This window comes from Camelus ferus, chromosome 9, assembly GCF_009834535.1.
Source record: "Camelus ferus isolate YT-003-E chromosome 9, BCGSAC_Cfer_1.0, whole genome shotgun sequence".
Classification (NCBI taxonomy): Eukaryota; Metazoa; Chordata; class Mammalia; order Artiodactyla; family Camelidae; genus Camelus; species Camelus ferus.
In genome coordinates, this window is record NC_045704.1 from 719,566 (window position 1) to 732,259 (window position 12,694).

A 12,694-nucleotide genomic window follows, 5' to 3' on the forward strand; every position below is an offset into this window, starting at 1 on the left:
GAAACTTTTACTCTGGTTTTCAGTGTGTTTCCTAGTGCCGGTTTGAAGTTCCTGCAGTTTTCATTGTAAAACCGAGTTGGGTCTAGTTCCTACCCATATATACGTATGGAGTGGAATTTGCAACTGAAAAGAAACTTTGTGTTCCCAACAATCTACGTGAAGTACGGCTTTCACACACACTTATCTCTCACAACTGAGCATGTGGAGAGACTTTCGTTCATCTAGCACAATGGGAACGGGTTGCAGGAGAAACTTTTACTCTGGTTTCTCAGTCTCTTTCCTAGTGCTGGTTTGAAGTTCCTGCAAGTTTCACTGTAAAACAGAGTTGGGGCTAGTACCACCCATTATTGATGTATGGAGTGGAGTTTGCAACTGAAAAGAAACTTTGTGTTCCCAACATGATAGTTATAGTACGGGTTTCAAACAGACTTATCTCTAAGAACTGAAAATGTGGAGAGACGTTCGTTCAACTAGCACAAATAGAAAGGGTTGCAGAAGAAATTTTTTCTCTGGATCCTCTGTCTGTTTCCTAGGGACGGTTTGAAGTTCCTGCAGTTTCAATGTAATACTGGTTTGGAGCTTGTAACTCCCCAAATATACATATGGAGTGCAGTTTGCAACTGGAAAGAAACTTTTTTTCCCAACAAGCTAGTTGAAGGACGGTTTCACACTCACTTATCTCTCACAAATGAGCATTTGGAAAGAATTCGTTCATCTAGCACAAAGGGAACCCGTTTCAGGAAAAACAATTACTCTGGTTTATCAGTCTGTTTCCTACTGCCTGTTTGAAGTTCCTTCAGTTTTCACTGTAAAACCGAGTTGGGGCTAGTACATACCAATGTATATGTATGGAGTGGTGTTTGCAACTGAAAAGAAAAATTGTGTTCCCAACAAGTTATGTGAAGGACGGCATTCACGCACACTTATCTCTCAGAACTGAGCATGTGGAGAGACGTTCGTTCATCTAGCACAAAGAAACGGGTTGCAGGAGAAACTTTTACTCTGGTTTCTCAGTCTCTTTCCTAGTGCCGGTTTGAAGTTCCTGCAGTTTTCACTGTAAAACCGAGTTGGAGCTAATTCCTCCCCATATATATGTATTGAGTGGTGTTTGCAACTGATAAGAAACTTTGTGTTCCCAACAAGCTAAAGGAAGAATGGCTTTCACACACACTTATCTCTCAGAACTGAGCATGTGGAGAGACGTTCGTTCATCTAGCACAAAGGGAATGGTTTGCAGGAGAAACTTTACTCTGGTTTCTCAGTCTGTTTCCTAGTGCCGGTTTGAAGTTCCTGCATTTTTCACTGTAAAATAGATTTGGAGCTAGTACCTCCCTATATATATGTATACATTGGAGTTTGCAACTGAAAAGAACCTTTGTGTTCCCAGCAAGCTAGACGAATTACGGCTTTCACACACGCTTATCTCTCACAACTGAGCATGTGGAGATACGTTCTTTCATCTAGCACAAAGGGAACGAGTTGCAGGAGTAACATTTACTCTGGTTTCTCAGTCTGTTTCCTAGTGCCGGTTTGAAGTTCCCGCATTTTTCACTGTAAAACCGGGTTGGAGCTAGTACATCCCCATATATATGTATTGATTGGATATAGCAACTTAAAAGAAACTTTGTGTAACCAACAACCTTGGTGAAAGACGGCTTTCACACACAATTATCTGTCAGAACTGAGCATGTGTAGAGACGTTCGTTCATCTAGCACAAAGGAACGGGTTTCAGGAGAAACTTTTACTCTGGTTTCTACGTCTTTTTCTTAGTGTCGGTTTGAAGTTCCTGCAGTTTAAACTGTAAAACCGATTTGGAGCTTCTACCTCCCTATATATATGTATTAGATGGAGATTGCAACTGCAAAGAAACTTTGTGTTCCCAACAATCTAGGTGAAGGACGGCTTTCACACACACTTATCTCTCAGAACTGAGCATGTGGAGAGAAGTTCTTTCATCTAGCACAAAGGGAACGGTCTGCAGGAGAAACTTTTACTCTGGATTCTCAGTCTGTTTCCTAGTGCCTGTTTCAAGTTCCTGCACTTTTCACTGTAAAACCGAGTTGGAGCTAGTACCTCCCCATATACATGTATGGAGTGGAATTTGCAACTGAAAAGAAACTTTGTTTTCCCAACCAGTTAGCTAAAGGACGGCTTTCACACGCACATATCTCTCAGAACTAAGCATGTGTAGAGACTTTCGTTTATCTAGCACAAACGGAATGGGTTGCAGGAGAAACATTTACTCTGGTTTATCAGCCTGTTTCCTAGTGCCGGTTTGACGTTCCTGCACTTTTCAGTGTAAAACCGAGTTGGAGCTATTACCTCACCATATAAATATATGGAGTGGATTTGGCAACTGAAATATACTTTGTGTTCACAACAAACTATTTGAAGGACTGCTTTCACACACACTTATCTCTCACAAATATGCATTTGGAGAGTCTTTCGTTCATCTAGCACAAAGGGAACGGGTTTCAGGAGATACTTTTACTCTGCTTTCTCTATCTGTTTCTTAGTGCCGGATTGAAGTTCCTGCAGTTTTCACGGTAAATCCTGTTTGGAGCTAGTACAATCCCATATATTTTATGGAGTGGAATTTGCAACTGAAAAGAAAATTTGTGTTCCCAAAAAGCTATGTGAAGAACGGCATTCACACACACTTATCTCTCAGGACTGAGCATGTGGAGAGACGTTCGTTCATCTAGCACAAAGGGAAACCGTTTCAGGAAAAACTATTACTCTGGTTTATCAGTCTGTTTCCTAGTGCCTGTTTGGAGATCCTGCAGTTTTCACTGTAAAATCGAGTTGGGGCTAGTACATACCAATATATATGTATGGAGTGGTGTTTGCAACTGAAAAGAAAAATTGTGTTCCCAACAAGCTATGTGAAGAACGGCATTCACACACACTTATCTCTCAGGACTGAGCATGTGGAGAGACGTTCGTTCATCTAGCACAAAGAACCGGGTTGCAAGAGAAACTTTTACTCTGGTTTCTCAGTCTGTTTCCTAGTGCCGGTTTGAAGTTCCTGCAGTTTTCACTGTAAAACCGAGTTGGAGCTAATTCCTCCCCATATATATGTATTGAGTGGAGTTTGCAACTGATAAGAAACTTTGTGTTCCCAACAAGCTATTTGAAGGATGGCTTTCACACACACTTATCTCTCAGAACTGAGCATGTGGAGAGACGTTGATTCATCTAGCACAGAGGGAATGGATTGCAGGAGAAACTTTACTCTGGTTTCTCAGTCTGTTTCCTAGTGCCGGTTTGAAGTTCCTGCATTTTTCACTGTAAAACAGATTTGGAGCTAGTACCTCCCTATATATATGTATACATTGGAGTTTGCAACTGAAAAGAACCTTTGTGTTCCCAGCAAGCTACATGAAGTACGGCTTTCACACACGCATATCTCTCACAAATGAGCATTTGGAGATACGTTCTTTCATCTAGCACAAATGGAACGAGTTGCAGGAGTAACATTTACTCTGGTTTCTCAGTCTGTTTCCTAGTGCCGGTTTGAAGTTCCCGCAATTTTCACTGTAAAACCGGGTTGGAGCTAGTACATCCCCATATATATGTATAGTTTGGATATATCAACTTAAAAGAAACTTTGTGTAACCAACAAGCTTGGTGAAAGACTGCTTTAACACACAATTTTCTGTCAGAACTGAGCATGTGGATAGACGTTCGTTCATCTATCACAAAGGAACGGGTTGCAGGAGAAACATTTACTCTAGTTTCTACGTCTGTTTCTTAGTGTCGGTTTGAAGTTCCTGCAGTTTAAACTGTAAAACCGATTTGGAGCTACTATCTCCCTATATATATGTATTGGATGGAGATTGCAACTGAAAAGAAACTTCGCGTTCCCAACAGTCTATGTGAAGGACGGCTTTAACACACACTTATCTCTCAGAACTGAGCATGTGGAGAGACGTTCGTTCATCCAGCACAAAGGGAACGGGTTGCAGGAGAAACTTTTACTCTGGTTTCTCAGTCTGTTTCCTAGTGCCGGTTTGAAGTTCCTGCAGTTTTCACTGTAAAACCGAGTTGGAGCTAGTAACTCCCCGTATATATGTATGGAGTGGAATTTGCAACTGAAAAGAAATTTGTATTGCCAAAAAGCTATTTGAAGTACGGATTTAAAACACAATTCTCTCTCAGAAATGAGCATGTGGAGAGACGTTCGTTCATCTAGCACAAAGGGAACGGTTTGCAGTAGAAATTTTTACTCTAGTTTCTCATTCGTTTTCCTAGTGCCGATTTGAAGTTCCTGCATTTTCCTCTGTAAAACAGAGTTGAAGCTAGTACATTCCCATATATATGTATGAAGTGGAGATTGCATCTAAAAAAGAAACTTTGTGTTCCCAACTATCTAGGTGAAGCACGGCTTTCACACACACTTATCTCTCCGAACTGAGCACGTGGAGAGTTTTTCGTTCACCTAGCACAATGGGAACGGTTTGCTGAAGAAAATTTTACTCTGGTTCTCAGTCTGTTTCTCAGTGCCGGTTTGAAGTTCCTGCCGTTTTCACTGTATAAACGTTTTGGGGCTAGGACCTCCCCATATATATGTATGGAGGGGAGTATGCAACTGAAAAGAAACTTTGTGTTCCCAACAAGCTATTTGAAGGACGGCTTTCACACACACATATCCCCCACAAGTTATCATGTGGAGAGACGTTCGTTCATCTAGCGCAACTGGAACGGCTGGCAGGAGAAACTTTTACTCTGGTTTTCAGTCTGTTCCCTAGTGCCAGGATGAAGTTTCTGCAGTTTTCAATGTAAAACCGAGTTGGGGATAGTTCCTACCCATATATATGTATGAAGTGGATTTTGCAACTGAAAAGAAACTTTGTGTTCCCAACAATCTAGGTGAAGTACGGCTTTCACACACACTTATCTCTCAGAACTGAGCATGTGGAGAGACGTTCGTTCATCTAGCACAAAGGGAACGGGTTGCAAGTGTGACTTTTACTCTGGTTTCTCAGTCTGTTTCCTAGTGCCGGTTTGAAGTTCCTGCGGTTTTCACTGTAAAACCGTGTTGGAGCTAGTAACTCCCCGTATATATGTATGGAGTGGAGTTTGCAACTGAAAAGAAAATTTGTATTCCCAAAAATCTTTTTGAAGTACGGACTTCACACACACTTATCTCTCAGAAATGAACATGTGGATAGACGTTCGTTCATCTAGCACAAAAGAACGGGTTGCAGGAAAAAAATTAGTCTGGTTTAAACGTCTGTTTCTTAGTGTCGGTTTGAAGTTCCTGCAGTTTAAACTGCAAAACTCATTTGGAGCTACTATCTCCCTATATATATATATGGGATGGAGATTGCAACTGAAAAGAACCTTTGTGTTCCCAGCAAGCTAGATGAATTACGGCTTTCACACACGCTTATCTCTCACAACTGAGCATGTTGAGATACGTTCTTTCATCTAGCACAAAGGGAACGAGTTGCAGGAGTAACATTTACTCTGGTTTCTCAGTCTGTTTCCTAGTGCCGGTATGAAGTTCCCGCAATTTTCACTGTAAAACCGGGTTGGAGCTAGTACATCCCCATATATATGTAAAGATTGGATATAACAACTTAAAAGAAACTTTGTGTAACCAACAAGCTTGGTGAAAGACGGCTTTCACACACACTTATCTCTCAGAACTGAGCATGTGGAGAGAAGTTCTTTCATCTAGCACAAAGGGAACAGTCTGCAGGAGAAAATTTTACTCTGGATTCTCAGACTGTTTCCTAGTGCCTGTTTCATGTTCCTGCACTTTTCACTGTAAATCCTGTTTGGAGCTAGTACCACCCCATATATTTTATGGAGTGGAATTTGCAACTGAAAAGAAAATTTGTTTTCCCAACCAGTTAGCTAAAGGAAGGATTTCACACACACATATCTCTCACAAACGAGCATTTGGAGAGTCTTTCTTTCATCTAGCACAAAGGGAACGGGTTTCAGGAGAAACTTTTACTCTGTTTTCTCTGTCTGTTTCTTAGTGCCGGTTTGAAGTTCCTGCAGTTTTCACTGTAAATCCTGTTTGGAGCTAGTACCACCCCATATATTTTATGGATTGGAATTTGCAACTGAAAAGAAAATTTGTGTTCACAACAAGCTAGGTGAAGGACGGCTTTAACACACACTTATATCTCAGAACTGAGCATGTGGAGAGACGTTCGTTCATCTAGCACAAAGGGAACGGAGTGCAGTATAAACTTTTACTTTGGTTTCACAGTCTGTTTCCTAGTGCCGGTTTGAAGTTCCTGCAGTTTTCACTGTAAAACCGGGTTGGAACTAATACTTCCCCATATAATTGTAATTAGTTGAGTTTGCAACTGAAAAGAAACTTTGTGTTCCCAACAAGCTAGTTGAAGTACTTCTTTCACACAGACTTTTCTCTCAAACTGAGCATGTGGAGAGACGTTCGTTCATCAAGCACAAAGTGAACGGTATGCAGGAGAAATATTTACTGTGGTTTCTCAGTCTGTTTCCTAGTGCCGGTTTGAAGTTCCTGCAGTTTTCAATGGAAAACCGTGTTGGAGCTAGTATAATCACATATATATCTATAGAGTGGAGGTTGCAACTGAAAAGAATCTTGGTGTACCTAACAAGCTAGGTGAAGGACGGCTTTCACAAACAATTATCTCTGAGAACTGAGCATGTGGAGAGACGTTCGTTAATCTAGCACATAGGGGACACGTTTCAGGAAAAACTATTACTCTGGTTAATCAGTCTGTTTCCTAGTGCCGGTTAGAGTATTCTGCAGTTTGTACTGTAAAACCGAGTTGGATTTAGAATCTCCCCATATATATGTATGGAGTGGAGTTTGCAACTGAAAATAAAATTTGTGTTCCCAGCATGCTAGATGAAGGACGGCATTCACACACACTTATCTCTCAGAACTGAGCATGTGGAGAGACGTTCGTTCATCTAGCAAAAAAGGAACGGGTTGCAGGAGAAACTTTTACTCTGGTTTCTCAGTCTGTTTCCTTGTGACGGTTTGAAGTTCCTGCCGTTTCAATGTAATACTGGGTTGGAGCTATTAATTCCCCTAATATGTATATGGAGTGGAGACTGCAAATGAAAGGAAACTTTGTGTTCCCAACAAGCTTGTTGAAGGATGGCTTCACACACAATTTTCCCTCAGAACTGAGCATGTGGAGAGACGTTCGTTCATCTAGCACAAAGGGAACGGGTTGCAGTAGAAACTTTTACTCTGATTTCTCAGTCTGTTTCTTAGTGCCGGTTTGAAGTTCCTGCCGTTTTCACTGTATAAACGTGTTGGAGCTTGTTCCTACCCATATATATATATGGAGGCGAGTTTGCAACTGAAAAGAAACTTTGTGTTCCCAACAAGCTTGTTGAAGGACGGCTTTCACACACACTTATCAACCACAAATGATCATGTGGAGAGACATTCTTTCATCTAGCACAAAGGGAATGTTTTGCAGGAGAAACGATTTCACTGGTTTCTTAGACAGTTTCCTAGTTCCGGTTTGAAGATCCTGCAGTTTCCACTGTAAAATAGAGTTGGAGCTAGTACCTCCCTGTATATATGTATAGATTGGAGTTTGCTACTGAAAAGAATCTTTGTGTTCCCTGTAAGCAAGATGAAGGACGGCTTTCACACACACTTATCTCTCAGAACTGAGCATGTGGAGAGACGTTCGTTCATCTAGCACAAAGGGAACGGTTTGCAGTAGAAATTTTTCTGTGGTTTCTCATTCGTTTTCCTAGTGCCGATTTGAAGTTCCTGCATTTTCCTGTGTAAAACAGAGTTGAAGCTTGTACATTCCCATATATATGTATGAAGTGGAGTTTGCATCTAAAAAAGAAACTTTGTGTTCCCAACAATCTAGGTGAAGCACGGCTTTCACACACACTTATCTCTCAGAACTGAGCATGTGGAGAGACGTTCGTTCATCTAGCACAAAGGGAACGGGTTGCAGGAGAAACTTTACTCTGGTTTCTCAGTCTGTTTCCTAGGGCCTGTTTGAAGTTCCTGCAGTTTTCACTGTAAAACCGAGTTGGAGCTAATAACTCCCCGTATATATGTATGGAGTGGTGTTTGCAACTGAAAAGAAAATTTGTATTCCCAAAAAGCTATTTGAAGTACGGATTTCACACACACTTATCTCTCAGAAATGAGCATATGGAGAGACGTTCGTTCATCTAGCACAAAGGGAACGGTTTGCAGTAGAAACTTTTACTCTGGTTTCTTATTCTTTTTCCTAGTGCCGGTTTGAATTCCCTGCATTTTTCTCTGTAAAACAGAGTTGAAGCTAGTACCTACCCTTATATATGTATGAAGTGGAGATTGCATCTAAAAAAGAAACTTTGTGTTCCCAACAATCTAGTTGAAGCACGGCTTTCACACACCCTTATCTCTCTGTACTGAGCATGTGTAGAGACACTCGTTCACCTAGCACAATGGGAACGGGTTGCAGTAGAAAATTTTACTCTAATTTATCAGTCTGTTTCCTAGTGCCTGTTTCAAGTTCCTGCACTTTTCACTGTAAAACCGAGTTGGAGCTAGTACCTCCCCATATACATGTATGGAGTGGAATTTGCAACTGAAAAGAAACTTTGTTTTCCCAACCAGTTAGCTAAAGGACGGCTTTCACACACACATATCTCTCAGAACTGAGCATGTGTAGAGACGTTCGTTTATCTAGCACAAACGGAATGGGTTGCAGGAGAAACTTTTACTCTGGTTTATCAGCCTGTTTCCTAGTGCCGGTTTGACGTTCCTGCACTTTTCAGTGTAAAACCGAGTTAGAGCTAGTACCTCACCATATAAATGTAAGGAGTGGAGTTGGCAACTGAAAGGATACTTTGTGTTCACAACAAACTATTTGAAGGACGGCTTTCACACACACTTATCTCTCACAAATGAGCATTTGGAGAGTCTTTCGTTCATCTAGCACAAAGGGAACGGGTTTCAGGAGAAACTTTTACTCTGCTTTCTCTGTCTGTTTCTTAGTGCCGGTTTGAAGTTCCTGCAGTTTTCACTGTAAATCCTGTTTGGAGCTAGTACCACCCCATATATTTTATGGAGTGGAATTTGCAACTGAAAAAAAAATTTGTGTTCCCAACAAGGTAGGTGAAGGACGGCTTTAACACACACTTATATCTCAGAACTGAGCATGTGGAGAGACGTTCGTTCATCTAGCACAAAGGGAACGGGTTGCAGTAGAAACTTTTACTTTGGTTTCACAGTCTGTTTCCTAGTGCCGGTTTGAAGTTCCTGCAGTTTTCACTGTAAAACCGGGTTGGAACTAATATTTCCCCATATAATTGTAATTAGTTGAGTTTACAACTGAAAAGAAACTTTGTGTTCCCAACCACCTAGTTGAAGTACTTCTTTCACACAGACTTTTGTCTCAAACTGAGCATGTGGAGAGACGTTCGTTCATCAAGCACAAATAGAACGGTATGCAGGAGAAACATTTACTCTGGTTTCTCAGTCTGTTTAATAGAGCCGGTTTGAAGTTCCTGCAGTTTTCAATGGAAAACCGTGTTGGAGCTAGTATAATCACATATATATCTATAGAGTGGAGATTGCAACTGAAAATAAACTTTGTGTACCCAACAAGCTAGGTGAAGGACGGCTTTCACACACAATTATCTCTCAGAACTGAGCATGTGGAGAGACGTTCGTTAATCTAGCACATAGGGAACCCGTTTCAGGAAAAACTTTTACTCTGGTTAATCAGTCTGTTTCCTAGTGGCGTTTAGAAGATCCTGCAGTTTTCACTGTAAAACCGAGTTGGAGTTAGAATCTCCCCATATATATGTATGGAGTGGAGTTTGCAACTGAAAATAAAATTTGTGTTCCCAGCATGCTAAATGAAGGACGGCATTCACACACACTTATCTCTCAGAACTGAGCATGTGGAGAGACGTTCGTTCATCTAGCACAAAAGGAACGGGTTGCAGAAGAAACATTTACTCTGGTTTCTCAGTCTGTTTCCTCGTGATGGTTTCAAGTTCCTGCCGTTTCAATGTAATACTGGGTTGGAGCTATTAATTTCCCTCATATGTATATGGAGTGGAGACTGCAAATGAAAGGAAACTTTGTGTTCCTAACAAGCTTGTTGAAGGATGGTTTCAAACACAATTTTCTCTCAGAACTGAGCATGTGGAGAGACATTCGTTCATCTAGCACAATGGGAACGGGTTGCAGTAGAAACTTTTACTCTGATTTCTCAGTCTGTTTCTTAGTGCCGGTTTGAAGTTCCTGCCGTTTTCACTGTATAAACGTGTTGGTGCTTGTACCTCCCCATATATATATATGGAGGCGAGTTTGCAACTGAAAAGAAACTCTGTTTTTCCAACAAGCTAGGTGAAGGACGGCTTTCACACACACTTTCCTCTCAGAACTGAAAATGTGGATAGACTTTCGTTCATCTAGCACAAAGGGAACGGTTTGCAGGAGTAATTTTTACTCTGTTTTCTCAGTCTTTTTCCTAGTGCCGGTTGGAATTTCCTGCATTTTTCACTGTAAAATAGTGTTGGAACTAGTACCTCCCTGTATATATGTATAGATTGGAGTTTGCTACTGAAAAGAATTTTTGTGTTCCCTGTAAGCAAGATGAAGGACGGCTTTCACACACACTTATCTCTCAGAACTGAGCATGTGGAGAGACGTTCGTTCATCTAGCACAAAGGGAACGGTTTGCAGTAGAAATTTTTACTCTGGTTTCTCATTCGTTTTCCTAGTGCCGGATTGAAGTTCCTGCATTTTCCTCTGTAAAACAGAGTTGAAGCTAGTACATTCCCATATATATGTATGAAGTGGAGATTGCATCTAAAAAAGAAACTTTGTGTTCCCAAATATCTAGGTGAAGCACGTCTTTCACACACACTTATCTCTCCAAACTGAGCATGTGGAGAGATGTTCGTTCACCTAGCACAATGGGAACGGGTTGCTGTAGAAAATTTTACTGTGGTTCTCAGTCTGTTTCTCAGTGCCGGTTTGAAATTCCTGCCGTTTTCACTGTATAAACGTGTTGGGGCTAGTACCTCCCCATATATATGTATGGAGGGGAGTATGCAACTGAAAAGAAACTTTGTGTTCCCAACAAGCTAGTTGAAGGACGGCTTTCACACACACATATCCCCCACAAGTTATCATGTGGAGAGACGTTCGTTCATCTAGCGCAATTGGAACGGGTGGCAGGAGAAACTTTTACTCTGGTTTTCAGTCTGGTTCCTAGTGCCGGTTTGAATTTCCTGCAGTTTTCATTGTAAAACCGAGTTGGGGCTAGTTCCTACCCATATATATGTATGGAGTGGAGTTTGCAACTGAAAAGAAACTTTGTGTTCCCAACAAGCTATGTGAAGAATGGCTTTCACACACACTTATCTCTCATACCTGAGCATGTGGAGAGACGTTCATTCATCTACCAAAAAGGGAATGGTTTGCAGGAAAACTTTACTCTGGTTTCTCAGTCTGTTTCCTAGTGACGGTTTGAAGTTCCTGCATTTTTCACTGTAAAATAAATTTGGACCTATTACCTCCCTATATAAATGTATACATTGGAGTTTGCAACTGAAAAGAACCTTTGTGTTCCCAGCAAGCTATATGAAGTACAGCTTTCACACATGCTTATCTCTCACAACTGAGCATTTGGAGAGACGTTCTTTCATCCAGCACAAAGGGAACGAGTTGCCGGAGTAACATTTACTCTGGTTTCTCAGTCTGTTTCCTAGTGCCGGTTTGAAGTTCCCGCAATTTTCACTGTAAAACCGGGTTGGAGCTAGTACATCCCCATATATATGTATAGATTGTATATAGCAACTTAAAAGAATCTTTGCGTAACCAACAAGCTTGGTGAAAGACGGCTTTCACACACAATTATCAGAACTCAGCATGTGGATAGACTTTCGTTCATCTAGCACAAAGGAACGGGTTGCAGGAGTAACTTTTACTCTGATTTCTACGTCTGTTTCTTAGTGTCGGTTTGAAGTTCCTGCAGTTTAAACTGTAAAACCGATTTGGAGCTACTACCTTCCTATATATATGTAGGGGGTGGAGATTGCAACTGAAAAGAAACTTTGTTTTTCCAACAATCTAGGTGAAGGACGGCTTTCACACACACTTATCTCTCAGAACTGAGCATGTGGAGAGAATTTCTTTCATCTAGCACAAAGGGAACAGTCTGCAGGAGAAAATATTAATATGGTTTCTCAGTCTGTTTCCTAGTGCCTGTTTCAAGTTCCTGCACTTTTCACTGTAAAACTGATTTGGAGCTAGAACCTGCCCATATACATGTATGGAGTGGAATTTGCAACTGAAAAGAAACTTTGTTTTCCCAACCAGTTAGCTAAAGGAAGGCTTTCACACACACATATCTCTCAGGACTGAGCATGTGTAGAGACGTTCGTTTATCTAGCACAAACGGAATGGGTTGCAGGAGAAACTTTTACTCTGGTTTATCAGCCTGTTTCCTAGTGCCGGTTTGACGTTCCTGCACTTTTCAGTGTAAAACCGAGTTGGAGCAAATAACTCACCATATAAATGTATGGAGTGGGGTTGACAACTGAAAGGTTACTTTGTGTTCACAACAAACTATTTGAAGGACGGCTTTCACACACACTTATCTCTCACAAATGAGCATTTGGAGAGTCTTTCGTTCATCTAGCACAAAGGGAACGGTTTTCAGGAGAAACTTTTACTCTGCTTTCTCTGTCTGT